Source organism: Paroedura picta, chromosome 2 (genome assembly GCF_049243985.1).
Source record: "Paroedura picta isolate Pp20150507F chromosome 2, Ppicta_v3.0, whole genome shotgun sequence".
NCBI classification, from domain to species: domain Eukaryota; kingdom Metazoa; phylum Chordata; class Lepidosauria; order Squamata; family Gekkonidae; genus Paroedura; species Paroedura picta.
The window spans coordinates 71,783,717-71,811,274 of record NC_135370.1 but is presented as its reverse complement, the minus strand read 5'-3'; the positions used below and the strand labels follow the sequence as shown (position 1 = coordinate 71,811,274).

Below are 27,558 nucleotides of genomic sequence, written 5' to 3'. Positions count from 1 at the left end.
TTGGTTTTAGACAATTTATTTGCTCACATTCTTGTATATTAATCAAAGATCCTTTCATGGAGATATAAAATAGTCCAGTCTATGTTGAAACCAGGATTCGAAATAAAGGAACATAGCTGAAGAGATAATTTGCTTTACCTCCTGGCATGGAACTATGAGAATTAATCTGAGATGGATGTTTATTCAACCTATTTTTGGAACAAATGGGTCCCCCAAATTCCCTTTGTTTAATTATTTTTATTTGTAGTTATATTTATAGCCTGCCCCTCTTGACCTGATCATCTTGGGGCAGGTTACATCATATAAAATACAATATTTTATAAAACATACAATAGTGAAATTTAATAAACATTCTTAAAATTTACATCAATTAAGTTAAACAGACAGCTTGTGAATCTAGAGTTGGTATTTATGCCTGTCTGATTACTTGATGAGTCCTGCCCTGAAGTACTTGTCTTCCTGCCCATTGAATCTCATAATCATAAAGGATCTCCACTCCATGTAACAGTTAATATCAAATAATATACTTGCAAGACAGATCTTTGACTTACCTAAGGCTGCAGATTGTGGCCATGGAGGACAAGATGCCAGAAGAAAGAGGCTGAGCAATCAGTGAGACAGGAAAGTGGTAGGCCAGGAGGCTGGTGCACAATGTGGAAGCAGGGATTTGAAAGGCTATGTGCCAGCTCCCAGCCTCTTCCGCTCTGGGTTGGCTGCAGTGTTTTCCACCTTTCCACCCTATTTCTTCCTAGACTGGCCTTAACCATAGAGCTGGTGGAAGAGCTCCTTGCAGGCCCTACAGAAAGGTGACAGCTCCCGTAGCGCCCGCAGCGCTCCCTGTAGCTCATTCCACCAGGTAGGGGCCCTGGTTGAGGCCAAGCAAACTTCTCTAGGGTGGGAAATGACCAATAAGTTGGTACCCACAGAACGCAAGGCCCTGTGGGGGGCTGGAATGGATTCCAGTCCATCATTACTTCATCATTACGGCACATCGTTATTTAAAGAGTACACTGTCATTACAGTTTGTTGTGTGTGTGTTGATTTTTGATGTCTTTTACTTCATCACAGCTGATGGTTGTTGCGTATGGGGGCAGATCCAATGGGATGGGGGAGACCAAACCTACATGCTGATCTTGCCCCTCACAGGGGCCTCCATAAGAAGCTGGAAGGATTACAGTCCACAATCATTCCCTCAAATAGGGACTGCCTGGTTGGCTCACTTTTCTAGGTAGTAGGGCGGAACTGGTAGAGGCCGGCGCCCATGTGAGTTCTCCAATAACCTTCCAGCAAGGTGGTAGGACCTGGAATTCAAGGAAAGATGGAGTAATGTGATTGCTTCAGCTGAAGCTGCTGGACAGGGGCTTCCTAATGGAATCTGTTCCTGCTACACCACTGCTTCTTCCCAGGGGCTCTTTGTTTGCCAATAAAGCTGTGGTCTAATTAATTATCAAAACATTTGTGTGTGCATCTTCCTTTAAGGACTGACTAGCAATATGTCATGAATGACTACATTTGCTCACCATCCTCTTTATATGATTATATATTTCTGAAAGCCCTGACCTGGATGGCTCAGGCTAACTTCATTTCATCAGATATTGGAAGTTAAAACTGAGTTGGCCCTAGTTAGTATTTTGATGGGAGACCATCATAGTTACTATGCAGAGGCAGGTAACGTTAAGCCACCTCTAAGCATCTTTTGCACTTGGCACTATCATTGGACTTTTGAAAATATTATCTCTCCAGAAGAGTCTGTTCTTCTGATAAAAGTTTGCATCTTTCTATCATTTTACAATAAAATTAGAGTCTAGTAGCACCTTTAAGACCAACAAAGATTTATTCACGGCATGAGCTTTCGAGTGCAAGCACTCTTCCTCAGACTGAGGAATAAATCTTAAATAAATCTTTGTTGGTCTTAAAGGTGCTACTGTACTCTGATTTTATTGTGCTACTTCACACCAACACAGCTACCCATTTGAATCAATCATTTTTACAGTAAAATGATACTGTAATCTGATACTTTTTGATACCAATCAAAAAGGATTGATCAGCTGTGCAATAACCTCAGTTCTTCAAATATACATAATATTTCAGGGGCAATAGTTGGAATATTTTCAGAAGGACTAGGGCAGGTTCTTGTCTGAACTGAACTAAGATTTAGGCAATAAAGGACACTGAGCATGGCCTGGGAAATGTGGGAGGGCCATGATACTCATCAGGCCCTAGGGAGGGATCTGACAAAGGCAGCTCTGGCACACAAAAACTTATGCCACAATAAATCCACCAGTCTTCACAATATCTTAAGACTCATTAGAGTCTTGCCACTTCTGTGACCACTGGAAACCATTTCCTACTCACCCCACATTTTAGTTTTATGAGCCTTCATCGGAAATATCCCAAACATTTTCAAATGTGAAGACAGCAGGCTTGTTAAAATGATGTGTGTTAAATTGCTCAGGAAGGTGCAGTGTATGTACGCTAGGACTTTGTGAAACAGGTAGCAGTCTGACTCTTTGTGTCCTGAGTCCCTTCTTGCCCTTTCAAGCTTTCCGGAACCAGTTTATTTTAGGAATGCTAACTTTGTTTATCAATAGAACTAGCTCTGGAGTTAGTTTTAAAATGTGGGTTTAGAATTGCAGGATATGTTTGCCTTTCTCTGAGGGCTGTTTTGGTTGTGTGCTCAAACACGAAACTGAGGCCTAGATGCAGTGCTTTTTGTGTATGGTACTGAGACGGAGCTGGATGATCCTGTGTGATGAGTTATGAAAGATCCATCCTTGGAAACCCTGTTGCCCTGAGTTGCTCTTATTGAGACCCAACATGTGGGGTGGGAAGTTGCTTGCTGCTTACAGTAGGGCTACCCATCAAGTTGGCCTGTGCTATTAATAAGCCCTTACCTCAGCATTTTGGCATCTCTTCTTCCCTGCATTCCTGGTCATGGGGATGTGGAGCTCTTCCCCCCCTCCCCTAGGGGAGAAACTGTTTCCTTGAATTGGCTCCAAACGTATTTGGCACTCGATTGCTAAAATTGCTGACATCTGGTCAGTGTTATGCTTAAACATGAGGCTGATCGTAAAAAAAACAACAATCCAGCAACCAATAGGAGTGGAACTGGGGGGCAAAAGAGCTGTTGCTGACAGAGTTAGCCTCCTGCACAGGCACAGATCTGGTGCTTCTGTAATGTATTGCAATGCTGGGAAATTCTTTTCTGGGGTTGTTTTGATTATTATTTGTCCCCTTCTTTCTTTGCCCTTGTTAGTCTGAATGCATGGCTTTTTAGGCTTGTTGAATGTTTGCAGATGATCATAGACCTATAAAAGTGTCCCCAGTGCTCCTCAGATATGATAATATGCTTCCTCAAGCAGAAGGCTATTTCATCTTACCTTACATCAGGGGTAATCAACCTGTGGTCCTCTAGATGTTCATGGACTACAATTCCCATGAGCCCCTGCCAGCATTTGCTGGCAGGAGCTCATGGGAATTGTAGTCCATGAACATCTGGAGGACCACAGGTTGACTACCTCTGCCTTGGTCTAAGTGATGGTGGTCAGCAATGAATCAGAGGAAGTTAAAAATCCTCTTAAGATGTGTTTCATTTCTTTTTTAATATCAGTGAAAAAGAAAATAGAGAGACTGGTAGCACTTTATTAATTTATGCTTGTATTTATAGCTACCCCTATTGAGCCATTCATCTTGGGCACCTTGCAGCAATGTATGGCAAAGCCAAATGTTAAGTACAATACAATGAATACAATAAAATAATTAAATATGTTAAAAATGGTAGAAGCTTACAGTGCAACATTACTAGATGCTTAAGCTGTATTAATCAGAAAGTAGGAGGAGTACCTGATCTCAACAGGGGAGGCTTGTATGGTATTTTTGTTCTCCTTTGATTAATGTTCTCAACCATATGTAGATGGAAGAGCTCTGTCTTGCAGGCCCTGTAGAACTGTACCAGTTCTGTCAGGGCCCAGATATTCTCTGGGAGCTCATTCCACTAGACAGGGGCCAAAGCTGGAGAGGCCCTGGCCTTGGTCAAGGCCAGCTGCACTTCTTTGGGGCTAGGGACTACTAGTAGGTGGACTGAAACTGACCAGAGTGTTCTCAGGGGGACATATTGGGACAGGCAGTCCCTTAGATACACAAGTCCCAGACTGTGTATAACCTTGAAAACTAGCTGGAAAACCTTGAATCTGGTACTCAACTGGGAACCAATGTAGCTACTGCAGTACTGGTTTTATATGCATCCTCTATGGTGTTTTAGTGAGGACTAATGCAGCAACATTTTGGACCAGTTGTAACTTCTGCATTACATCCAAGGGTAGGCCCATGTAGAGCGAGTAACAAAAATCCAGTCTAGAGGTGATTATTACATGGATCCTCAGGGCTAGATGATATGGGGCCAGATAGGCTACTAGTAGCTTTTCTTGGCGGAGATGAAAAACACCTGCTTTGCTACTTTCATGACCTGAGCCTTCATAGATAATGAGACATCAAAAATGACATTCAGATTCTTGGCCATATGTTATACGCTATACTCTGTCCAGTCTGGGAAGGCACTCTTCCTGTTCTGGACCTTTCCTCCCCATCCACAGGACTTCCATTTTTGAAGAGTTTCACTTCAAATGACTACCCTTGAGCCACTCCAACATGGCCTCAAAGCATCTGGCTAATGACTCTGGAGGAGCATCTGGTTGGTCATACATCAGGAGATAGAGCTGGGTGTCATCCATATATTGGTGACACTCAAGCCCATAACTCGGGATCAGCTGGGCAAGAGGGCACATGAAGGTGTTAAATAATGTTGAGGAGATACACGGGAGCTGATAGACATGCAATTGATTCTCCCCAATTGCGATCCTTTGTCCTCAATTGTGGAGAAAGGAGGTAACTCACTGATAGGCTATTTCCCATATGCCCTTGTTGAGGAGGCAGTGAGCAAGTAGCTTGTGGTCTACCATGTCAAAGACTGCTGTAAGAGCCCAAGTATTGCCATGAAAGTGCTGAATAATTTTACAAACAGTATTTTGTAATTATTGTATTTCCTATTTGAGCAAATGCTCCCAGTTTCTGTTTCTTTCTGAATTTGCACGAGAAAGAGAGAGAGAGAGACCACTGTAGGGGAATTGAAGGCTAGAGGATGACTTTCCCCCCGCTTTGGGTTTTGTTCAAGAAAAAGACAAAACCCAATTTCTTCTAGTGACTATAGGAGTGGTAGGATGTAGATTTAAACTGTAACTTGATGTAAGCTGTGGTTTCTCTTTCATTTTGATGCACTATTTGTACATAATCAGAGCATGTGATGCCTGTGATCCTTCCAGTATACATGATCAGCATTTTGTGTGACTAGCACAATGTGCATACAAATAGAATAGAGAGGAGCCATGGTAGTTTTATCTTAGCCATGTGAAAGTCCTTCCTAACAGGAAGGAGAAACAGGGCTATGAAAAGGTGATACGTTATAACAAAACCAACAGATAAAGGCTAGCCAACAGGTAAAGGCTAGCAAATTTATTGTGGCATGAACACTCATAGATAAGATCCTTTGTCACATACAGAGGTATAAAAAGTGATAAAATTAGGTGTCTATGTTTGTACCCAAAGCTGTAGTCATCCACCAGTGTCAATTGCCTACCTCCTCCAAGACAGGTAGTTTCTGAAGCAGAAGCAGAGATTATTTCATTAATTATGGAATTTATATTCCACCCTGTCCTCAGAAACTCAAGATGATTGTTTGGCCTTAATGTTTCTAAATGGCATCATTCAGTTATTAGATGCCTCAATATGTTGCAATCCTAATAGCAGAAGGCTTTGTCAAACTATCAGAGTATCCAGGTTCTTTGCTTCTCTAAGGATGTTTTAGCTCACTGGCACTCTACTGGCTGTGGAGAAGGGGGAGTAACACCCCCTTCTCCTGGCCAAATTGCTTTTTCCCCCTGGGCGGTTGCGTGGTGGTGGGGGTTTTTCTCTCTCTTTTCTGCTGGCTTGCTCTCCTCGTGGCAGCTGTGTTGAGTGTTGTGATGAGAACACAGAAGCTGCAGACAAGGGAGTGAGTTGCCAGGTTTACATTCATCTCTGGTACAAGTCTGTACCTTAGGGTAAGGTGACCAGATTGTCCCACTTTTGGAGGACATCTGGGGTTACCTGGAAAATTATACTTATGTTGACAATAAAAATAATATATATATATATATTACAATACAATCTTGCATTCTATGCATTCTATGAAACTTTTTGTTGCTCCATATAGACCAAATTTTTAATCAAGAACCCCCCCGGTCAATGGTGTCCCGCTTTAGCAATGTTAAAATCTGGTCACCTTACCTTAGGGAGCTCTTTCAGCTTACCTGTCCTCCAGCTCTCTGGTAGTGGCTGCTTCAAGGGGAGAGCAAAACTAATTGCAAACTCACTATACAGGGGCTTTGTTCACCTTCCTGAAACATGAGGAAGGTCTCACATTGGAAAACAGTTTTTCAGGAGAGTTACAGGAGGTATGTCAAAGAACACATGTGGTTTCCAAACTATTGCATGAGCATTACTGTTTCAGTGTCCTCAGTTTGTAAATATTTTTAGGGGAGAACTCTCTGTTGGAGAATTCCAACACTAAACTACAATTCCTAAACTACCATTTCACAGAACTTCAATTCCCAAAGTACCTTAGTGATGGTTGTCATGGCAGTTAAACAGATTTGAAATTGGTTTTGATGGGTAATATAGAAATAGTATTCAGTTTTAAATATCTCAAACCAGGTATTTTTTCTTTAACCAATGCAACATTTTAAGTAAATGACTCTATAATGGCCAGAATGCTAGTCAGCCTTGGTGAGTGTTTGGACAGGAATAGAAGAAGAAGAAGAGTTGGTCCTTATATGCCGCTTTTCTCTACCCGAAGGAGGCTCAAAGTGGTTTACAGTCGCCTTCCTTTTCCTCTCCCCACAACAGACACCCTGTGAGGTGGGTGAGGCTGAGAGAGCCCTGATATCACTGCTTGGTCAGAACAGTTTTATCAGTGCCGTGGCGAGCCCAAGTTCACCCAGCTGGCTGCATGTGGGGAAGTGCAGAATCGAACCCAGCACGCCAGATTAGAAATTCGCACTCCTAACCACGACACCAAACTGGCTCTCTATACTAGGAATGTGATGTAGAGGCAGGCAGTCGGAAATCATCTCTGAACATCTCTTGCCTTGAAAATTCTATGGGACTTTTTCACCACCACAAAGGCCAATAACTTCTCAAAGAACTTCATAGAATTAGACTGAGGGTCTTTCATTATAATGTATGGGCCACTATAAAGATTTTTTGGGTAATAAGGGTTTCAGAATATGACTGGTGCAATTAGGTCTGTACATTTTTTTTTGAGCTGGGACGATCAGGGGTCCTTTTAAAGGAGATCGCAGACCCCAGTGCAATAATTTTATGGAGCTTTTCAATATCTGATTTGCCCAGTCACTTCTTTCTTTCTGTTCCATGGAAAATGGATTACAGTGAAAATTGTCTCTTTAAACTTTAAAAATATTGCTGGATGATTATTCTTGCACTGCTGCTATAAAACAAGGGAGCCATTATTCATACAAAGAATTCCTTTGTTAAAAACAGAGGGAAAAATAACATTTCCTAGTAACAAAACAGTAGGGAAATGTGTGAACTGCACAACTAATGTTGTACCTTGTAAGATTTATTTATTGTGCAGTAAAGTGGTTAGGCTGAGAGGTCCTCAGTCAGTGATAGATTCTGGAGTACCATTTGTAAATGGAGATTATAAGACTCTTCAGCCTACCTCTCAATGACATAGGCCTGCTGTTTCGTGCTGCGTGCAAGAAAGCAATAGCATACATAGCTGTTAAAGATGCTGATTTTGAGATCCACAGAGGAGTGTCTCACTGATTAGTAAATGCTACCCTACTTAATGCCACATATCCACAGTTCCTTGGTGTGATGTCATCACCCATGGGGTTCCCGGGTGAAAGGCGCCTTTGAAGCATGATAGAGTGTATGTGTGTGTTGAGTTAAGGATTAGCACACTTGATCCATTTGAAACTACAAGGGAGGATTATAGCTGAGCAAAATGTTGGCAATGAGAAGGCTTATGGGGTGGCAGGGTGGGGAAAGAGCAAGCACCAGGCAAATGCTACTATAAACAGGTAATGGAGCAGACCCTCAGCTGCATAAACATATGGACAGAGCATGACTCAACAGAGGGAATATTGTTCTCGCTGTAGCCCCGTTAAAAAGTACAGAACTCTTGGTTGTGAGCAGTTTGGCCTAGCTTATGGGCCCACTGATGGGTAGTCTTGCTGCAAAGGGTGTGCATGGAGGACAAGATCCTCTCTTCTTATATATGATTTTGTAACCTCTCGTTCCAGGGCCCAACTACTGGATTATTCTGTTTGATAGATTCTTAAGGGTTGAGAGTGTGTAATTTGTCTGCCTCATAATACCCATCCTTTTGTTGGTGTGTCCTGCCTGCAAGCCTGTCCAAAAGACTGCATGCACATTAAAAATCACCCCCCCAGCTGTGAACAATGACCAATGGCCCCTTCTAATGGCAAATATAGCCCTTACACATGAGCTACTTCCAGAGTTACAGCAGAGGGCATGTCCCTACATTTTCACCATGGACACTATATGCCTTTTGTTTAGAATGTCTGAAAGGTGTTAATGAATCTGAGAACACGTGGTAAATATATGCCAGAATTCACCTAGAGACCTAGGAAGCAGAACATTCAAATAGTAAAAAAAGGTAAAGGTATCCCCTGTGCAAATAGTACTCTTTTACTAATTGATTGCTGTGTCTTTCACATCTACCAATAATTTGACTCAGGGTGTAGAGAGCAATTTATTGGTGTTTTCCATGAGTCCCATTTGGCTGTTTCTTCCCTGGTTCTAGGACTCCATCCTTGATGGATGGTTCTCACTGCTGGTGCTAGGGAGGCAGGACTTAAATGTTTCTTCCTCTTCCTGTTTCCATGGAAGAACTGCCTCTCTTCTTCAGTTTGTCTTCTGCCTTGCAGGGTGTGCGGTTGTATGAGCATTAGCTCTTCACCCTTTCATATAGAACCTAGCTTAAGATAGTTAAATTGATTTACTCTTCTACCTTGGTTTTCACCAGGTTTGTTCATCCCAGAGTACAAAAGATAGATGCCCTGCGCGATGGCTGCAGGTTCTATTATACACGTTCCGTCTGCTTCCAATCATCCCCAAGGTACTCAGGAAAATCAGGCAGCAGGGAGCAAAGGTAATCTTAGTGGCTCCTTATTGGCCACGCAGACCATGGTTTGCATCAATTCTGCACCTGGCAGTAGGAAAATATCTGACATTACTGGTAATACTGGATGTCTTAACTCAGGGGCCAATTTGGCATTATGAGCCAGGCTGGCTGCAGCTAACCACATGGACATTGAATAGTCAGCTCTGCTAACGTGCGGATTTAGTGAAAAGGTGACCAACACCATACTAGCAGCCAGAAAACCTTCCACTGTTAGGATATATAATTATTCTTGGAAGGTATTTGTCAGGTGGTGCAGATGGAAAAAACAGGACTCTTTAAAACCAGGAGTACAGGTCGCGTTGGAATTTTTGCAAGAAGGATTGGACAAGGATTTAAAGCCTTCAACTTTACATAGACAGGTGGCAGCGTTGGCAACAGTGGTTCCAAAGGTGCAAGGTTTTCCATTAGCAAGACATCTTCACATTTCTCGATTTCTGAGAGGAGCCACTGTGGTTTCTCCTACAACCCTTCATCAATTCCCAACTTAGAGTCTGAGCGTGGTAATGTGAGCATTATTGAAACATCCCTTTGAGCCTCTGCAGGCTATTTCCTTGAGGCATTTACAATGTAAGATTATTAGTAGCAGTTATGTCTGCTAGGTGAATTTCAGAATTAGAGGCCTTGTCCATTAGAAAGGATCTATATGTGTTCCACAAAGTCAAGGTGGGCTTGAGGACAGACCCTATACTTTTGCCCAAGGTGCAGTCTAGATTTCATAGGATGCAAAAAATCAATTTGCCAACATTTTGTCCTGAGTCTAAACATCCTAAGGAAGTGTTGTGGCACAAGTTAGACATACAAAGGGCCTTTGAGGCATTCTTTATACGTACAGAGTCATTTAGAAAATCGGAGTCCTTGTTCATTAGTGTTTCTCCTCTCAATAAAGGAGGAAGGATGTCCGCTGTAGCCATCGGAAACTGTCTCAGAGAGTCTATTACTGAAGCCTACAGGTCTTTGGGTAGGACTGTGCCTTCTGGCATTACAACTCATTCTGTTAGAGGAGTGTCCATGGCGACTTCAGCATCTGTAGAGCAGATCTGCAAGGCAGCTACTTGGTATTCAATTTCTATCTTTATAAGCTCAATGACTACAGCACAGTGGACACTGCCTTTAGCAGAAGTGTTCTTTTACAAGTCGTAGATACAAACAACATAATCCTGCCCAGGACGAAGTAAGCTCTTGCATCAAGGATGGAGTCCTAGAACCAGGGGAGAATGCCCAGTGGCACTTACCATGGAGGGTCCCTGGGTTCTAAGACTCCATCTAACCCACCCTGGACATCGTCTGTGAAATAATCCGGTTATATTACTTAACAGGCATGTTAAAGAGGGAATACTGGAAATTAGAGCTTCTTTCTACTTTCTCTGCCTTTATTTCATTATCATCTTTAAAAAAAGGTTTCACAGATAGTTATTGGTATAGTTATTTTCAGAGTATTGTTTCCCTGAGCTTTGGAAGGCTCAGAACTGAAGAAGATGGGTGGTTCTTGCAGGGATACAGGAAGAGGAAGAAAAATTTAAGTCCTGCCTCCTTGGCACCAGCAGTGAGAACCACCCATCAAGGATCGAGTCCTAGAACCCAGGGAGAAGTACCCTTCACGGTAAGTGCCAACGGACATTCTCATGCTGTTGATCTGATTATACATTACAATTGGTCACCTAAGAAAACCCTTTGCCTCATGGTAGTGTCAGCTGTTTGATCGTTATGAGTAGAATCTTCCAGATCCCATTTGCTGAAAGCAGTGCTTTTGTTCCAACACAAGAAGCCTTCTGCTGATGAGGAGAACCTCTTACATTGCATCAGCTGAACTTCTGGCACTGAAGTTCTTGGGCAGGACCCATGGGCCCATTTGGCATGGCAGTGACTGCACCAGGCTGCTGCCAGTGTGGTGCTGCAGAGCATAAAGCTCCACAGTTTATTGTGTCCCCATGGGGAACATATTTCAGCGCTGGATTTGCTCCAGTGCCAAAATGTGTCCTCGTGGGGGACACATTTCAGCAGGATACCTGGTGTCCTGCTAATATGTATCCCCCTGAGAAACAACATAGCGGTGGAATAATTCCACTGTGTAAGGGGGGGGGGGCAACTTTTTAAAAATTTTTTTGAATGCCCTGGTCCATCCTGCAGCATGGCAAAGTGCTGCAAAGCCTTTCTTTGTCCCCTCTGGGCCACCGTAGGGCAGGGTTCTTTCCTGACCATACAGGCTTGCTGCGGGACAAGCCCTGCTGGTCCCCACAGTGGCTAAGGGAACTCAGAAGAATCTGCGTTCCCTTAGCCTGGGGCAACTGAGGGCCTGCCCAGAAGTTGCATCATGTGGAAGTGGGGATTTGGCCCGCTTCCATATGACCACCCTCTTGGCCTTTTCTGCCTGTGCAGAATTGGCCATGGATCCATTGGATCCAGCATTCTGTGTTGTCACATGCAGACATGTGCCGTGAAACATCTTTCGACACTGACTGGCCATGGTGTGCTATGAAGTTGATGCAGAAGTAATGGAAGCCTTAATATCAGATATCTTTTTTGTTTGCTTCCAGCTGGGCTGAATGTACAGCTGAATGATTAGGAGCAAAGCAAGGACTGGTATTGCACATGAAAAAAGTCTGACTTCACCCCAGGCAACAGTGAACCATAGCAGCAGGATACAAGTGAAATTGAAACAGGAATATGCCTAGGAATTAGATAAAAGACTGAACCCAGAGTCAAAATGAAATAAAACTAATAAGGCAAAAATCTATCTGATCCTGGCAGGAAGGAAAAGAGCAGAGAACCCAGTGACTGAATGTCATAATTCTGAAGCAGACTACATTTCTCCATGTGGCACTGCATCCTCACCAACAACCCCTGTCTACTCTTTCTTGCTCTGATAATCGGACCTGATTGGATGGTAACAGAAGGGGAGGTGATATTGGAATCCGGGCATCTGTGTGCTGCAGTTGCTGATTTGGGTGGGCAGTGAGAAACGAGAAATCACCCTGACAGAAGCTTGTGTCTGAGCTATGTTGAGGGCAGTGGAAAAAAAGGCATTTGCACAGGAATGGAAATGATGTTGTTCCTTTAACATGCAGCCCATCACCTGGGAAACAGTACAAGCTGAGAAAGGCCATGTAAGATACTGCTTGTAGCTAGTGAAGGTTTCATTCCACTGCTCTGCAAATTTTTGACTTCTTATAATCCCCCCCTTTTATCTGGAGTTGTGCAGGCTGGGGGAGTTACTCAGAAGTCAGGCACTGCCTCACCTACCTTTTTGTGCTCTCTCTCTCTGTTTTAGTTTCTTCCTTGTTTGACACCATTCACCAGAGTGGCTTTTCAAGGAAAGCTTCTTCATATGCAGCTCCTTTAACTCCTGTCCAATCCTTCAGAACTTTGAAAGCTGTCAGGATCTCTCAGTCACAAGGACTTACCCTGGCCGCTATTGACGAGGTGGGAAGGCGCAAGGAGGGAGAGTGCAGGCACGTGTAAAACGCGCTGCGTGTGGGGTGGGGAGAGCGGGCATGTAGCTTTATAAGGAGCCGTGTGATTGTACTTTGTAATGTATGCTTTTGTCACAGCTGGTGGAATGGGGCATGGGGAAGAGCCTTCTCTGAAAGAGCAATTTGTTGCTGGACCCACTTATCAGGCTGGCCATACCCTGGATTTGCTTTTGGTGCTGGGATCGAGGTGGATCTGGTGGCTAACAATGCCATTCCATGGTCAGACCACCATACCCTGAAGGAATCTGAAGGATTCCTGAATGCTCTGTGGGACCCGATGCCCTCCAGTGTCTCGCTGGGGGCCTTGGTGGAGGACTGGCAGTCCTGCCTGTTGGTTGCTATTGACGACATTGCTCCTGAGCACCCTCTCCGCCTTCGCCTCAAACAGGCTTCTTGATTTCCCTCAGAGCTTAGGGAGAGGAAGAGGGAGGTTAGACTGCTAGAGTAAGTGTGGTGGCAAGGCAGCATTGAAATCTCATTGCACACTTATGAGGGCGTATGAGATGGTGGTGAAAAACGCAAAGCATGATTACTATGCGGCGGAAATCGTGTCCGCTAGCTCTTGCCTGGCCCAATTATTTAGGGTAGTTGAGACCTTGACTGCCCTTGAGGAAGGGCACCAAATTCGTAGTGAATTGAACTTAGGATGTGAGGCTTTTGCTGGCTATTTTGCAGATACAGTCTTGTCATTATGCCATGACCTTACTGCTATGGTTGATACAGAATGTGAACTGGAAGCTCTGAGGCTGATACGGGGGATAAGGTTTGATGGCTTCAGGTGCCTCTCTATATCTGAAGTGGAAAAATTGCTGAGGTCAGTGAGGGCAACCACCTGTTCCCTCAATCCCTGTCCGTCATGGTTGCTCAAATCGAGCAACCGGCGGATAGGTGATTCCATGAGGGAGATTGTGAACCTCCCCCTTTCTTTGGGAGAGTTTCCTCAGTGGTTCAAGGTGTCAGTCTCTTGCCCTCTTCTGAAGAAACCATCTCTGGACCCGTGGGACCCCGCCAGCTACCGCCCAGTATCGCATCTTGCATTCCTGGATAAGGTAGTTAAAAGGGCCATAGCGGACCAGCTCCTGGAAACTTTGGCCCTGGATCCATACCAGTTAGCCATTGTTCTGGCCATGTGGTGGAAACTGTGCTGGTCACCCTGATGATCTCTGGCACCAGCTGGATCAAGGCAGATTGGCCATTCTCGTACTTTTAGATCTTTTGGCTGCATTCAATGTGGTCGTCCATGAGCTTATGATCCTTCGCTTCACTGACACGGGGATAGGGGGAACAGCCCTTAAGTGGCTGTCCTCCTTTCTTGAGAATGGGTCACAGAGGGTTGCGGTGGGAGGTGAATTGTCCAACTCTTTTGCACTCTCATGTGGGGTGTCACAAGGGGCGGTACTCTCTTCAACCTTGTTCAACATCTATATGTGCCCTCTTGCCCAGTAGGTCTGGAGTTATGGGCTGGGTTGTCATCAATATGCAGATGCCACCCAACTCTATCTCCTGAAGGATGGCCAGCCAGGTGTCCCCCAGAAACATTTTGCCAGCTGTTTGGAAGCTGTAGCTGGATGGATCAGGAAGAGTTGCCTGAAACTCAACCCCTCCAAAACAGAGGTCCTGTGGGTTGAAGGGGACAGGATCTAGAAATGCATCTTCCCTGCCTGGATGGGGTGAAATTGACATCTGTACCACAAGCCAGGAACTTGGGAGTGACTTTTGACATCTCCCTTTCTAAAGAGGCTCAGGTTACTAAGGTAGCTCGGATGGCATTTTTTCCTCTATGCCAGGCCTGGCTACTAGCACCCTGCCTGTCCCCAGAACACTTGGCCACTGTGATCCATGCAATGGTCACTTCTAGGTTAGACTTCTGTAACTTGCTATAACGTGGGCCTACCCTTGTCTCTGACCTGGAAATTATAACTGGTGCAGAATTCGGCTGCACGGTTCCTGACCAGGTCACCCTGGAGGTCCCATGTTCAGCCTTTATTGAAATATCTCCATTGGCTGCCAGTTTGTTACTGGATCCGGTTCAGGATATTGGGTATTGACCTTTAAGGCTTTCCACGGCTTGGGCCCTGCTTACTTAGGGGACCACCTACCTCCTTATGCCCCTTGCAGGGTACTCCACTCTGTGGGTATGAATTTGCTGTTCCCAGGGCCCCCGGAGGTGTGTCTGGCCTTGACCAGGGCCAGGGCCTTTTTGGTCCTGGCCCCTACCTGGTGGAATGAGCTCCCGGATGAGATGCAGGCCCTGACGGGACTGAGTTTTGCAAGGATTGCAAAACAGAGCTCTTCCATCAGGTGTTTGGTTAGGGTCAGGGGTGTGAGATCTGGACCCTCCCCTCTCCTCCCTTTTTGGTCCCTGTGCACAGTATTAGACAGCATTAGGGATCCTATATGAGCCTCTTGTGGCACAGGGTGGTAAGGCAGCTGACATGCTGTCTGAAGCTCTGACCATGAGGCTGGGAGTTCAATCCCAGCAGCCGGCTCAAGGTTAACTCAGCCTTCCATCCTTCCGAGGTCGGTAAAATGAGTACCCAGCTTGCTGGGGGGTAAATGGTAATGAGTGGAGAGGGCACTGGCAAACCACCCTGTATTGAGTCTGCCATGAAAACGCTAGAGGGCGTCACCCCAAGGGTCAGACATGACTCGGTGCTTGCACAGGGGATACCTTTACCTTTACCTTTACCTTTACCTTTACCTTTACCTTTACCTTTACCTTTACCTTTACCTTTACCTTTACCTTTAAAGGATCCTATGTCATCTTATTATAACCAGTCAGTCAATATTACCATTGGCACCAACCCCGATGGGCCAATGTATGAGTAGAGGTTTTATAATTAATAGCGTATATCACCATTTTATGATGTTTTGGGATTGTTTTTAGGATTATTGAGGATTGTTTTATGTGTTTCAAATGTTGGCTTGTTGTACATTGTTTCTTTTATGTGAACTGCTGGGAGTAGCAGTATATAAGAACAATAAATAAAAAATAATAAAAACCTAGTGGGGCTTCTTTATGAGGTAGTAGGCTATGAACAGGGTCAACCCCTGCTGGGGAAGGTCATGAAGTTTGTAGGGCCAGGTGTACTGGGATATGGAGGTATATGCCTCCTGCTGCACCCTAACTGGGGCATCTCCCTGGATAAGGTATCAAATGGAAAGGGGACCGGTGGGCTCCATAGGAGACTGGCACGGACTCCCCAGGGTGCCATTAGGGTGAGTAATTGTGAGTAATTGTGAGTAATTGGCTGACCACGATAAGCAGGCTCTCACTCCCATGCCTGATCAACACTTGTTATATTATGTTGGTTAATAAAGCTGTGGCCCGTTTGTTAAAAGGCAAAGCAAATGTCCGTGTCCTTCTTGAGCCCAAGATGCCCAGCCTGCAAGTCAAGTAGAATGAAAGGAAGATTGGCATGAGGGTGACTTGTCATTTAGATAACATGCTCCAATTTTTAACAGCTGCACATCCATCTAGCAGCTTTCTAGGTTACTGATTATATGATGTAAAGCAAACAGAAAGGTTTCCTTTCCAATTTAAAGCTGTTTACTATACAAGGAGTATGATTAATGCTGATTATCTCCCACTGTATTCAGATATGCCCTTGAGTAGTTTGTAGGATTTAACAGTGCTACATGATCAAAATGCCAGCTTTTCTTGCACGCACGCGCACACATGCACGCGTACACACACACACACGCACACAATTTCAATTCTGCCATGTCCTTGAGACCCTTTATATCTCAAATTTACAAGAAATAAATAAAGACTACTTATCTGTTAAGATTTATATCAGTAGGTGGCACTCTTTCATCTGCTCATACTGAACCTGTGTAATAACTGCATGGTGATTTTTATTTTGAACTGCTGTAAAAGAAGAGCCTGTTTTTGGTAACACAAGCTTTGGCTGTGCATGCAGTCTGGGGCAGTGAAAAACAATGCAGAGGTTGCCATTGACTTAAGTTGTACATTGCATTCCTGAGAGATATTTTCTGTAAGATCATTTACTTTCTTTTGGCATTGAATCTTGACTACCTTGGTAAGGCTTTCCAGTCCGTATTCCTGTTGTACGTTGGCTTGACATGGCTAGACTTCCCTTCCAGGCTAAAGGTTCTGACAGAAACTGGTTTTTTTTTAAGATATGGATGATGGATGTGTTTGCAAGCAATAGTGAATAGTTCTGTAAAAATAAGTAGTCCTGCCTTTTGCTGGCCTCCAACTTAAGGATATATTTTGCAAATTATGAAATATTTTTTTAAAATAGCAACATTACTGTACTGATAAGGGAGGTGGAAGACAGGCCTCAGAAAATGAGACAGTTTTATAGCACAGAAAGACTGGATTTGGAGAAGAACTTTGGGGCTATATACAAGGAACTGTGTATAATTCAGAAGGCCTGCTTTGCTTTCTGAGTTTTCAGTGACCACTGGCTTAGTTCTTGCAGTTTTCCTCCACAACTGTACTGGTTAGACATCACCACCCACACAAAATTAAGATTTTTAGGTTTTTGATAAAGTCACCATAGTTCATCCTAGGAATTTACATTCTGCATGTAGATATGCATGGTTGGTTAGGCAATTTTTGGATATGATAACTCTCAAAAGCATTAACCTAAGGCCCATTAGACTGCTTCCTCTTCAGGTTTAGCTCAGGATTTTTAGGTCAGTTGGTGGAAGGGCTGTCCGTGGTGGACCACTCTTGGTACCATTATGAGCATTTCACATCCACAAACTAACTGCCACTGCCAGATTTATAATGTGGTATAAATCTTCATCAAGACAAAGCATTCTTGGTTTGTGAGAAGGCAAGTTAGTTCTCCTCCTGCTTGGATGACCTCAGTGGCTTATGTTTGTGATGGATCTATTAACCTTGATGTGAGGGTTCAGCAGCTGGAGTTTGCTTCAAAAAGTTTCCTTTTCTGTTCACCCCATGTGTCTTTCTTCCTTGGATGTTTGGCTTCAAGAGTCTCACAGAGAGATTTGATTGAGTACGAAAAAGGAGATAGAGGATGCATTGATCTTCATCCATCTGCCACTGGAGATTTGTTGTTTCCCAGATTCTAGAATGGAAAGAGCATGGGAAGAAGTGAACTCTGCCCTAGTGTCTTCTCCTGGGACCATCAAGGACACTCATATATCTGAGGATTCAGCCAGTCAAACAAACTGTTGTGTTTGTGGTTTAAGGAATGAAGACCTATGATTCGGGTTTTCTTTCTCTTAATCTCTGAAAAGAACAATAAAACGTATTTTCTTTCCCTCCCTTGGCTTCTTTTTTCTTTATGGTATGATGAATTCATGTAAAGGATTGTTCCAGAGCTCTGTGTAACATAAGAAGCTAGCAATGGGTCCCTCTTATTATTGGTTATACTGAACCTATAAGCCAATTGACATGTGTTACTCCAAGGAGTCTCTCTGACTCCAGCAAAGTTGCTGTAATCTCTGGAAGGTAGCACTTGTTCCTATTTTTCTGTGTTGTTTGGAAGATATTTTTCTTTCTGTGTATAAAACAATCAGGTGCTACATACAGGGGCAGCTCATACAGTAACTATTACCAGTCAGAGGCCTCAAGCTCAAGAAAGAGGATTAGCTACTATTGTGAAGGGCAAAGTCAGTTTTGATATGTCTGTAGTGCTAGTTTAAAGGTAAAAGTATCCCCTGTGCAAGCACCAAGTCATGTCTGACCCTTGGGTCAACTTTGAGCCGGCTTCTGGGATCGAACTCCCAACCTCATGGACAGACAGCTTCAGACAGCATTTCTGCCGCTTACCACTCTGCACCACAAGAGGCTAGTTCTTTGAACCAATGTGGGTTCTTTGAACCAATGCTGGTTGAAGTAAAGGATGCTGGTGCTAGTATGAAAAAGTATCTTCTAATGATTAACAGTATGGAATAGCTATAAGATATTCTGACAATATCCTGAAGATGAAACTTAAATACTTTGGCCACCTGATGAGAAGGAAGGACTCCCTGGAGAAGAGCCTAATGCTGGGAGCGATTGAGGGCAAAAGAAGAAGGGGATGACAGAGAATGAGGTGGCTTGACGGAGTCACTGAAGCAGTCGGTACAAACTTAAATGGATTCTAGAGAATGGTAGAGGACAGGAAGGCCTGGAGGATCATTGTCCATAGGATCGCCATTGGTCGGACACGACTTTGCACCTAACAACAACATTCTGAGAAATGTCTTTTTAAAGTTTTAAAATGTTAGAATCATAGAATCATAGAGTTGGAAGGGGCCATACAGGCCATCTAGTCCAACCCCCTGCTCTACGCAGGATCAACCCTAAGCATCCTAATGCATCCAAGAAAAGTGTGTATCCAACCTTTGCTTGAAGACTGCCAGTGAGGGGGAGCTCACTACCTCCTTAGGCAGCCTATTCCACTGCTGAACTACTCTGACTGTGAAATTTATTTTCCTGATATCTAGCCTATATCGTTGTACTTGTAGTTTAAACCGATTACTGTGTGTCCTTTCCTCTGAAGCCAATGAGGACAGCATCCTGCCCTCCTCCAAATGACAACCGTTCAAATACTTAAAGAGGGCTATCATGTCCCCTCTCAACCTCCTTTTCTCCAGGCTGAACATTCCCAGGGGCCTCAACCTATCTTCATAGGGCTTGGTCCCTTGGCCCCAGATCATCCTTGTCACTCTCCTCTGTACCCTTTCAATTTTATCTATGTCCTTCTTGAAGTGAGGCCTCCAGAACTGCACACAGTACTCCAGGTGTGGTCTAACCAGTGCCATATACAATGGGACTATGACATCTTGTGATTTTGAGATGATGCCCCTGTTGATACAGCCCAAAATGACATTTGCCTTTTTTACCGCTGCATCACACTGTCTGCTCATCTTTAGTTTACAGTCCACAAGTACCCCAAGGTCTCGTTCACACACAGTGTTACCTAGAAGCGTATCCCCCATCCAGTAGGTATGCTTTTCATTTTTCTGACCCAGATGCAGAACTTTACACTTACCTTTATTAAATTGCATCTTGTTCTCATTTGCCCATTTTTCCATTGTGTTCAGATCTCGTTGAACTCTGTCTCTATCTTCCGGAGTATTTGCCAGTCCTCCCAATTTGGTGTCATCTGCAAACTTGATGAGTAGTCCCTCCACCCCCTCATCTAGATCATTAATAAATATGTTAAAAAGTACCGGGCCGAGCCCCGAGCCCTGAGGTACCCCGCTACTCACCTCCCTCCAGTCTGATGAAATACCATTGACAACAACTCTTTGAGTGCGGTTCTCTAACCCATTCCCTATCCACCTAACTATCTGAAAATCCAGATTGCAGTCCTTCAATTTATCCATCAGAACATCATGGGGAACCTTATCAAAAGCTTTACTAAAATCCAAGTAAACGACATCAACTGAATTTCCACGATCCAGCAAACCTGTTATTTGGTCAAAAAAGGAAACCAGGTTGGTCTGACAGGATCTGTTGGAGACAAATCAATGCTGACTTCCTTGGATCACCAAATTGTCCTCCAGATGTTTGCAGATTTCTCCCTTTAATATCTGCTCCATTATCTTCCCCACAACAGAGGTCAGACTCACTGGTTTGTAGTTTCCCGGGTCATCCTTCCTCCCTTTTTTGAAGATCGGAATAATGTTTGCTCTTCCAGTCCTCAGGGACATCTCCAGTCCTTAAAAAAGGTCCCAAAGATGATGGACAAGGGTCCTGCAAGTTCTCAGGAATGTTCTTTGAGCACTCTTGGGTGCATTTCATCCGGCCGAGGGGATTTGAACTCATGCAGTGCAGCTAAATGCCTCTTGACAACCTCTCTGCCATGTCAACATGCCACCCAGACACTATCTCTTGGCTACTGCCATCTCTAGATGTGCCTAAACCCTTTGACCTGTGGGAAAAAACAGATGTAAAATAGGCGCTGAGCCTTTCTGCTTTCTCTGCATCCTCCATTAGAGTTTGTCCATCCGCACCCAACAGTGGGCCTATTGCCTCCTTTACTTTTGCTCTTCATAACTGAAAAATCTTTTCTTGTTACAGTGGGCTTCCCTGGCCAATCATACCTTTCCATCAGCATGAGAAGTTCCAGCTCTTCCTTCTTATTGTCCATGCTTCGGGCGTTAGTATAAAGGCATCTGAATCCTTTTACTTTTGGTTCCTAGTGATCTGACCTTCCTGGTTGGGCTGCCCCCGATCGGTCTCCTTCCTTACATTCCATATTTTGAACGTCTCCTTCCCCTTGTGTCTTCAGTTTGAAGCTCTCCTGATGAATCTCCCCAGGTTCCTGCCAACTGAGAGCACGTCTTGAAACCAAGAAGTGAAAATAAAGTGGATAGGGACATGGAAAAATTAGGTGAAGAGAGAAAAAAAATGAATGTGAGAGGTGTGGAAAAGAGGGAGAGAAATTAAGAGAGGGAAAGATTGGTTTTCTTTTCCTGTAACACCCAAACTGCTGCTTTTCAAGATCTGACTGAGCTGGGTACAAGAAAGGGATTAGATTATTGGAGAAAATAACTTGTTGGCAATTACTGTAGCCACTAACAGTGTACTGGCTTGCTTGTACAATTTGTTAAGCTTCAGTCTTGGAGTTTGCTTCAGTCTTGGAGTCAGGTAAGTAAGCAGTCTTAGAGTGCTTTTTGCTATGTTCAGACCTCCCTGCCTGTCTAGTGGCTGTAGCTAGAACTGCATTTTAAAAATAAAAAGAAGCATGTTCAGCTGAATGCAGCATGACACTGTCTTCAATGGCTCCCCTTCATGAGCCTTCCTCAAACTACACCCCCCCACCTGCATGCCACTGTTTTCTTGTTTCAGTCTACTACCTCCTTTGCCCTTTTCTTTCAGCTTCCTTGTATTTCATCTTTTCTACTTGGGTTTATTTCCCAGTCTGTTATCTGTTTCCTGAGACTTACCTTCCTTACTTTCTGGGGTCTCCTTCTAGTTCTACCTCTTCTCTAAAAAATGACTCCTATTTCTAAGTATTATATGAGTCATTCATCTTAATGGCATGGACAATGTTTTGATTCACGGACTGCAAATGTTCCAAAAGTTTTCACTATAGATATTTTGTGCTGTCAGAGCATCTCTAGCAATCAACATCAGAGGTTTTGTTACCACGAGCACAATATAATGCAGATCAGATATAAAATGCAGAATTCCTAATGAGAGGGCTGGCAGTGTTCCTTTTTAAAATACACAATGTATGCATGCATACATATTTAATATACAGATTAAAACAAAACAGAGAGGAAATTGACATATACAATTATGAATAATTTTAATTTATCCATTTATGTAATGGAATCATTCTGTTTTTGGGAAGGCACAAGTCCATTTATATATATTTGTTGTATTGCAATGCATTACACTGTAGCCTTTGGTCATGGGTAGATCCCTCTGTTCTTCCTTGCTGCCATTATGTTACTTTCCATTATCTCCTGCCAGATTCATTCTGTGACCTGGAGTGGTTTCATCTCTGTTAATGGAAGCCAGGCTAATCCTTGGCTTCCTATGCAGTGAGAAAGCATTGGGTTATTCTGCTTTTAAAAAAAAAATCTCACAATTTATTATTTCTTACTAGGGGACACTTTCTTGTATTTTGGTCTCTCAGCCACACTTCTTTGTGTTCTACAACAAATCTTTCAAAAGATTTGCTCCAGAAGATTATTTCTGAAAAACGTGTGTGTGTGTGTGTTTGTGTCGAGAGAGCATGCCCATACCATTGATATATTGTTTCTGATTTCAAATCCCAGATATGTTTTTGTGTGGGCTTTGCTTATGTGTTGCATAGGCATTGTTGCCCCACATGTTCCAGGATTGAGCATTGGTCCTGAGCATAGGACAGGAGTGAGGAGGTCACTGGATGAGTTCACTGTGTCTGAATCATGGTGTAGTTCAAATCATGTCACTATGAGGGCAAAGATTCTCTGTTCTTGGGATGTGCACAGAACATGAATACATTCAAAGACTCTTCTTGAAAGGAGGAGAGGAAAAATAATTCCATTCTTGGGCACTCTATGGAGGGCTTTGGAGCCAGAGAAGAAGCCATTGGGATAATCTGTGAATTAATGACCAATTTATATGTTTCTTCCTCCAACTGACAGCCCATTTCACTGCCTTTAGCCTATAGCATGATACTTACCATAATTTCTGTTTCCACCTTGTAGTCCTTGAGGAATTTGGATTGTCCTCATGGATTCTAGTGCCCCAGTTTCATTGTTCTCCCTATATCATGCCTCACTATGTCCATTTGCAGCCATAGAGGAGTATTCTCTCTGCCCAATTTGTTGTCAAGCCGCAAGCAGCTTGTTTTTGCAACCTATATGTTTTCCCTCCCCAGAAATCTAAGTTAATGGTCATTGGTACATTATTAATCAGACTGCTGGACAGCATCCAGAGAAGCAGGGAGCCAAGGCTTGGTTGAACCTGAACACTGCGTTCTTAAGGGACCTGGGCAAACCTAGGTCCAAGTGAAGGGTGAAAAGCAATTTAGGACTTTTCTCCTGGCTTTGCCTACTCAAGTATCTGTTTAAAAGTATCTGTGTTGCCTTTCTATCTCCATCTAGCACAACCACACCCATGCTCTTATTTTTGGGAATCCAAAACATTTGTTTTTTTGTACAGTGTGGTATCCAGGGAATGTGCTATCTTGTAATTCAAAGACTGAAGCTGAGGCCTGTTTTCTGTTCTTCTCATAGGAAATATACTGCAAAGAACACCTGACGAGCTTTGTGAAGTCCCTGCAGGATTCTAGCATGGAATTTAATTTTTTAAAACTGTTTAAATTGTTTGCAGGCTTTAGCATCTTTCTTTCTCTTTCCTCTGGAATTCATACTTACCCAGATGTTTTTAAAGTGCATATCTCTCTCCTCCTATTATAGCCAGGTGTTGTCTTTGTCTCGTATATTAATTGCTGATAGGATAAAATGCTGCTGGCTTTTAGGAAGGACCTCAAAAGGGCTGCACAGTTTGCGGTCTGGCTGAGTAGGAAAATGCCTAAATCTGCAATGATTTCTACAGCAGTGAGAAGCTATGAATGGCTTTTCTTTCTGAGGCCTATGCTGCTTAAGCCACTTAGCCTTGCTAACGTTCCTAGGACATTTGCCTTTGCTGTCTTTAGGGTTTCTCTGTTTGCAGACTACCTTTTTTCAGCAGGGTTGGGCGGCTGGATGGATAGGGACAGTGGCAACCCTTTCTATCTTGATCACATGGGAAGATACTAGAACACTTCATTACAGTCAGAAATGCAAGAGGAATCCAAATGCTCCAGCTGTGGAGAGGTACTTCTGAAAACAGTGCAGCAGTTTCTGCCTTCAACTCCTCCTCCCTCTGGCCACATTTCTCTCACAATTTCATACATTTCATCACACAGTTATTTATCCTATGTCTGCTTTACAAAGTGGGCACTGGTAGATGAAATGGAGAGAAAGAGGATTGCCTTCAATCACCTTTACCCTGGTGGTGAATTTTCAAACAAAACAGTATGGCGTTGCTTTGAGAAAGCTCTGCTATTTGGATTTTAGACCATTTTACATGGGCCTTTGGTAGCTGTGCTGTCAAGTCTCTTCTTCATGAGAGTAAAGCCAACTGGGAGTCCTTTGTAAACCAATGAGAAAAGCTATATCTGCTTGGCAGTCTGTGGGAATTTATCTCCCTTCCTCCCATTTTCCAGCTTCTGGTAAACTTTCAGGGGAACCTCACCCCTCACCCTCTTCCCACCCACTCATTGTAGACACTCTGTTTTGGCAAGGACTTGGTCTGCTTTCTAGAGAAGTAATGGCTGGGAACAGGAAATTGTTTCTGTGTCACTGTCTGGATCAGAAGAGATGTTTTGCCTTCTATGAAGTTTGGGAGAAATATTTCTGGGATGTGTCATTGCTTACCAGCTACAAGGATTACTTTGAAACACCTGTCTTAGATGCCTATGGCTAAAGTCTCTGTGTGATTTTGGCTGTTCATCACATTTCCAGGAAGAAGAGAAGACAATTGTTGCTTGGTCCTGAGGAGACTTTCCTTTATTACTTATCAATATGTCCAACAATAGCTAATTCTGTGAAAACGTGTTTCTCTAAGAGCTTTTTGTACTAATCTGCCCTTGGGTAGAGGGAGTGGCATGCCTCCACAGAATCTTTATGTGCTTCTGGCTTGTGAGTTTAACACTACATGGAGGGGGTGCTACTTTCTATACAGTATTATGTGTTCCTACCATTCCTGCTACCTTCACTGAGACGAATCACAACTGTTACTTATGGAGACAGGTGTAATCAATCAACTTATTCAAACTCAAATAAAATTAGGCCATGTTGACATTCCCTCTTTTTGAGGGGTGGGGGAAGAGAGGGGCTGTCAGCTCCAGATTATTTTTGTTTCTTTCTCATAAATGTTAGAAATTAAAGCCCTTATAAGCCCAAAAGAGCAAATACTTAAATAATGTTTATTTTAAGGTAATCTTTTGAAAACTCTGCACAAAGAAAAATTTCAACAACCTGTATATTATGTAAATTAAGCCAATTGACACACACACACACACACACACACACACACACACACACACACATATGTCAGAATTACATAATTTTGCTTTATTTTCCTCATAAGGTACAAATCTAACAGGAACTTTGACAGACTTTCCTTTCAGGATTGGACAGCCTGGCCTTATCCTTCTGATGGTATCAGCTTGTTCTCTTTGCTGTCTTCTTTCCATTCAGAGTTCCCCCAACAGGCTCTAGAAGTAACTGCGGATTTGGCTGGCTACAGCGAGTGTAGCATTCATAGAAACTGCTTTGTCCTTTGTAGAGCTGAAGTTTTTGCACTGCTTATTTCCGAGGAAATGACATTCACCCCCTGTCCCTGCTCCAGTTATTTTTCAGCAGGATTCCTTGCTTTCTCTACCATCCAGAATTCTGTAGGGTATTAAAAAAAAACTGGACTTTTATAGATCCCCATAAAAAAAGAAAAAAAAAGAGAAAAGAAAAAAAGGATCTGGCATTTACAGAGCCTGGAAAGCAACTGTTGGAATCTGAGGAATGTTGTCATGTTTGGAGAAATGGAGTGTGTGCATGTCCCTAGACACTAACATCCCTTTTACTCACTTCATCAATGACAAGGCACATGGAAGTTACAGTAAAACTATTCAAAACATCATGCAGTGCCTCTGTGCAGCTGGCTGTAGAGAGTAAGGCAGCATCTGCTGAGATGCTAAGCAGTATCATAGCAAATAGCAGACTAAAAGTGGTGTTCCTGTATTGAAAGACTTCAGGGAAATTTGCCTTGCTCAGGCAAGCACATAGTAGCTACTTCCAGTTCAGAAAATGAGAGAGATCTTCTTATGCCCTGCCTTTGGATTTCTTGTTGAAGTCTTCTTGGCTAAGGACCTCATTTAGTACTATTTGAAGGAGATAGAATAATTCATGATGATGTTGTTTTGCACTCTGTATCTGTGATACTTTCTTTTTAATGTTTCACTTTTAGTTGAATAAAGCCACAATATGCAGTAAACTGTAAAAGTTAGTAAAAGTTAATAAAGCCACAATATGCAGTAAACTGACACAGTTCTTCTAGCTAAATTCACAGAGACCGTGTGGGTGTCCACCATGTACTCCAGGTTTACACTTTTCCAAAAGGGGTTAAATGGATTCCATTCATCACTTAATTTTTTTTTAAATTATAAAATTGCATATCACTTTCTGATGCTGAATATAATGACGATATAGAATCATAGAATAATAGAGTTAGAAGGGACCTCCTGGGTCATCTAGTCCAACCACCTGTACTATGTATGTTCTACACTCACAACCCTATCACTCATCCACTGTAATCTGCCACCCCCTTGAACCTTCACAGAATCAGCCTCTCTATCAGATGGCTATCCAGCCTCTTTAAAAATTTCCAAAGATGGAGAACCCACCACCTCCCGAGGAAGCCTGTTCCACTGAAAAACTGCTCTGTCAGGAACTTCTTCTGGAGGTTTAGACAGAATGTCTTTTGAATTAATTTCATCCCATTGGTTCTGGTCCGTCCCTCCAGGGCAAGAGAGAACAATTCTGCTCCATTGTCCATATGGCACCCTTTTAAATACTTGAAGATGGTTATCAGATCCCCTCTCAGTTGTCTCCTCTCCAGGCTAAAAACACCAAGCTCCCCCAACCTTTCCTCATACGTCTTAGTCTCCAACCCCATCACCATCTTTGTTGTCCTCCTCTGGACATGCTCCAGACTTAGAGGACAGATCCCTGTGGTACTCCGCTTATCATTCTTCTCCAAGAGGATGCTGAACCATTAACAAGTACCCTTTGGATACGATTTGTCAAGCAGTTATCGATCCACCTGACAGAATTAGGATCCATGCTGCATTTTACCAACTTGTCAACAAGAATATCATGAGGAACCTTATCAAAAGCTTTACTGAAATCCAGATAAACTGTCCACAGCATTCCCCTGATCCAGCAAGGTAGTCACTTTCTCAAAAAAAGAGATGATTGGTCTGACAACCTTATCATTTTACATGACAAAGAATGCTTTTTAAAGACACTGTTTGGACGTAGAAGAACATGTCTCTAACTTTGGTTTTTAGTTTGATTGACCTTTCTCATTTATAGCTTTGCTGCTCTGTGGTAACTGAGAACTGGATCATTCCTTTGCTTTTCTGTGACCCAGTAGTTTTTGCTGGAATATCTTCTGACTCTGTCACAAGTTGGCAGAATGCTCCAGAGGGCTGCAGCCTGAGTCAGCAAGCTCTTGTCTATTGTGACCTAACCTAGAAGGCTTAACTTAGTAACTTCCATAGGACTACTGTGGCACAAAGAGCGCATACTTCTGGAGTTCTCAATTTATTCTTGCAGTTCTGTAAAAAGAAA

At 43.2% G+C, this 27,558-nt stretch overlaps 1 protein-coding gene across 15 annotated transcripts in view; it reads left to right on the top strand.

Annotated features, from left to right (window-relative positions):
• Positions 1 to 27,558, top strand: part of TNS1 (tensin 1) — a 388,444-nt gene that overhangs the window by 147,904 nt on the left and 212,982 nt on the right. The gene's annotated exons all lie outside the window — the stretch shown is intronic.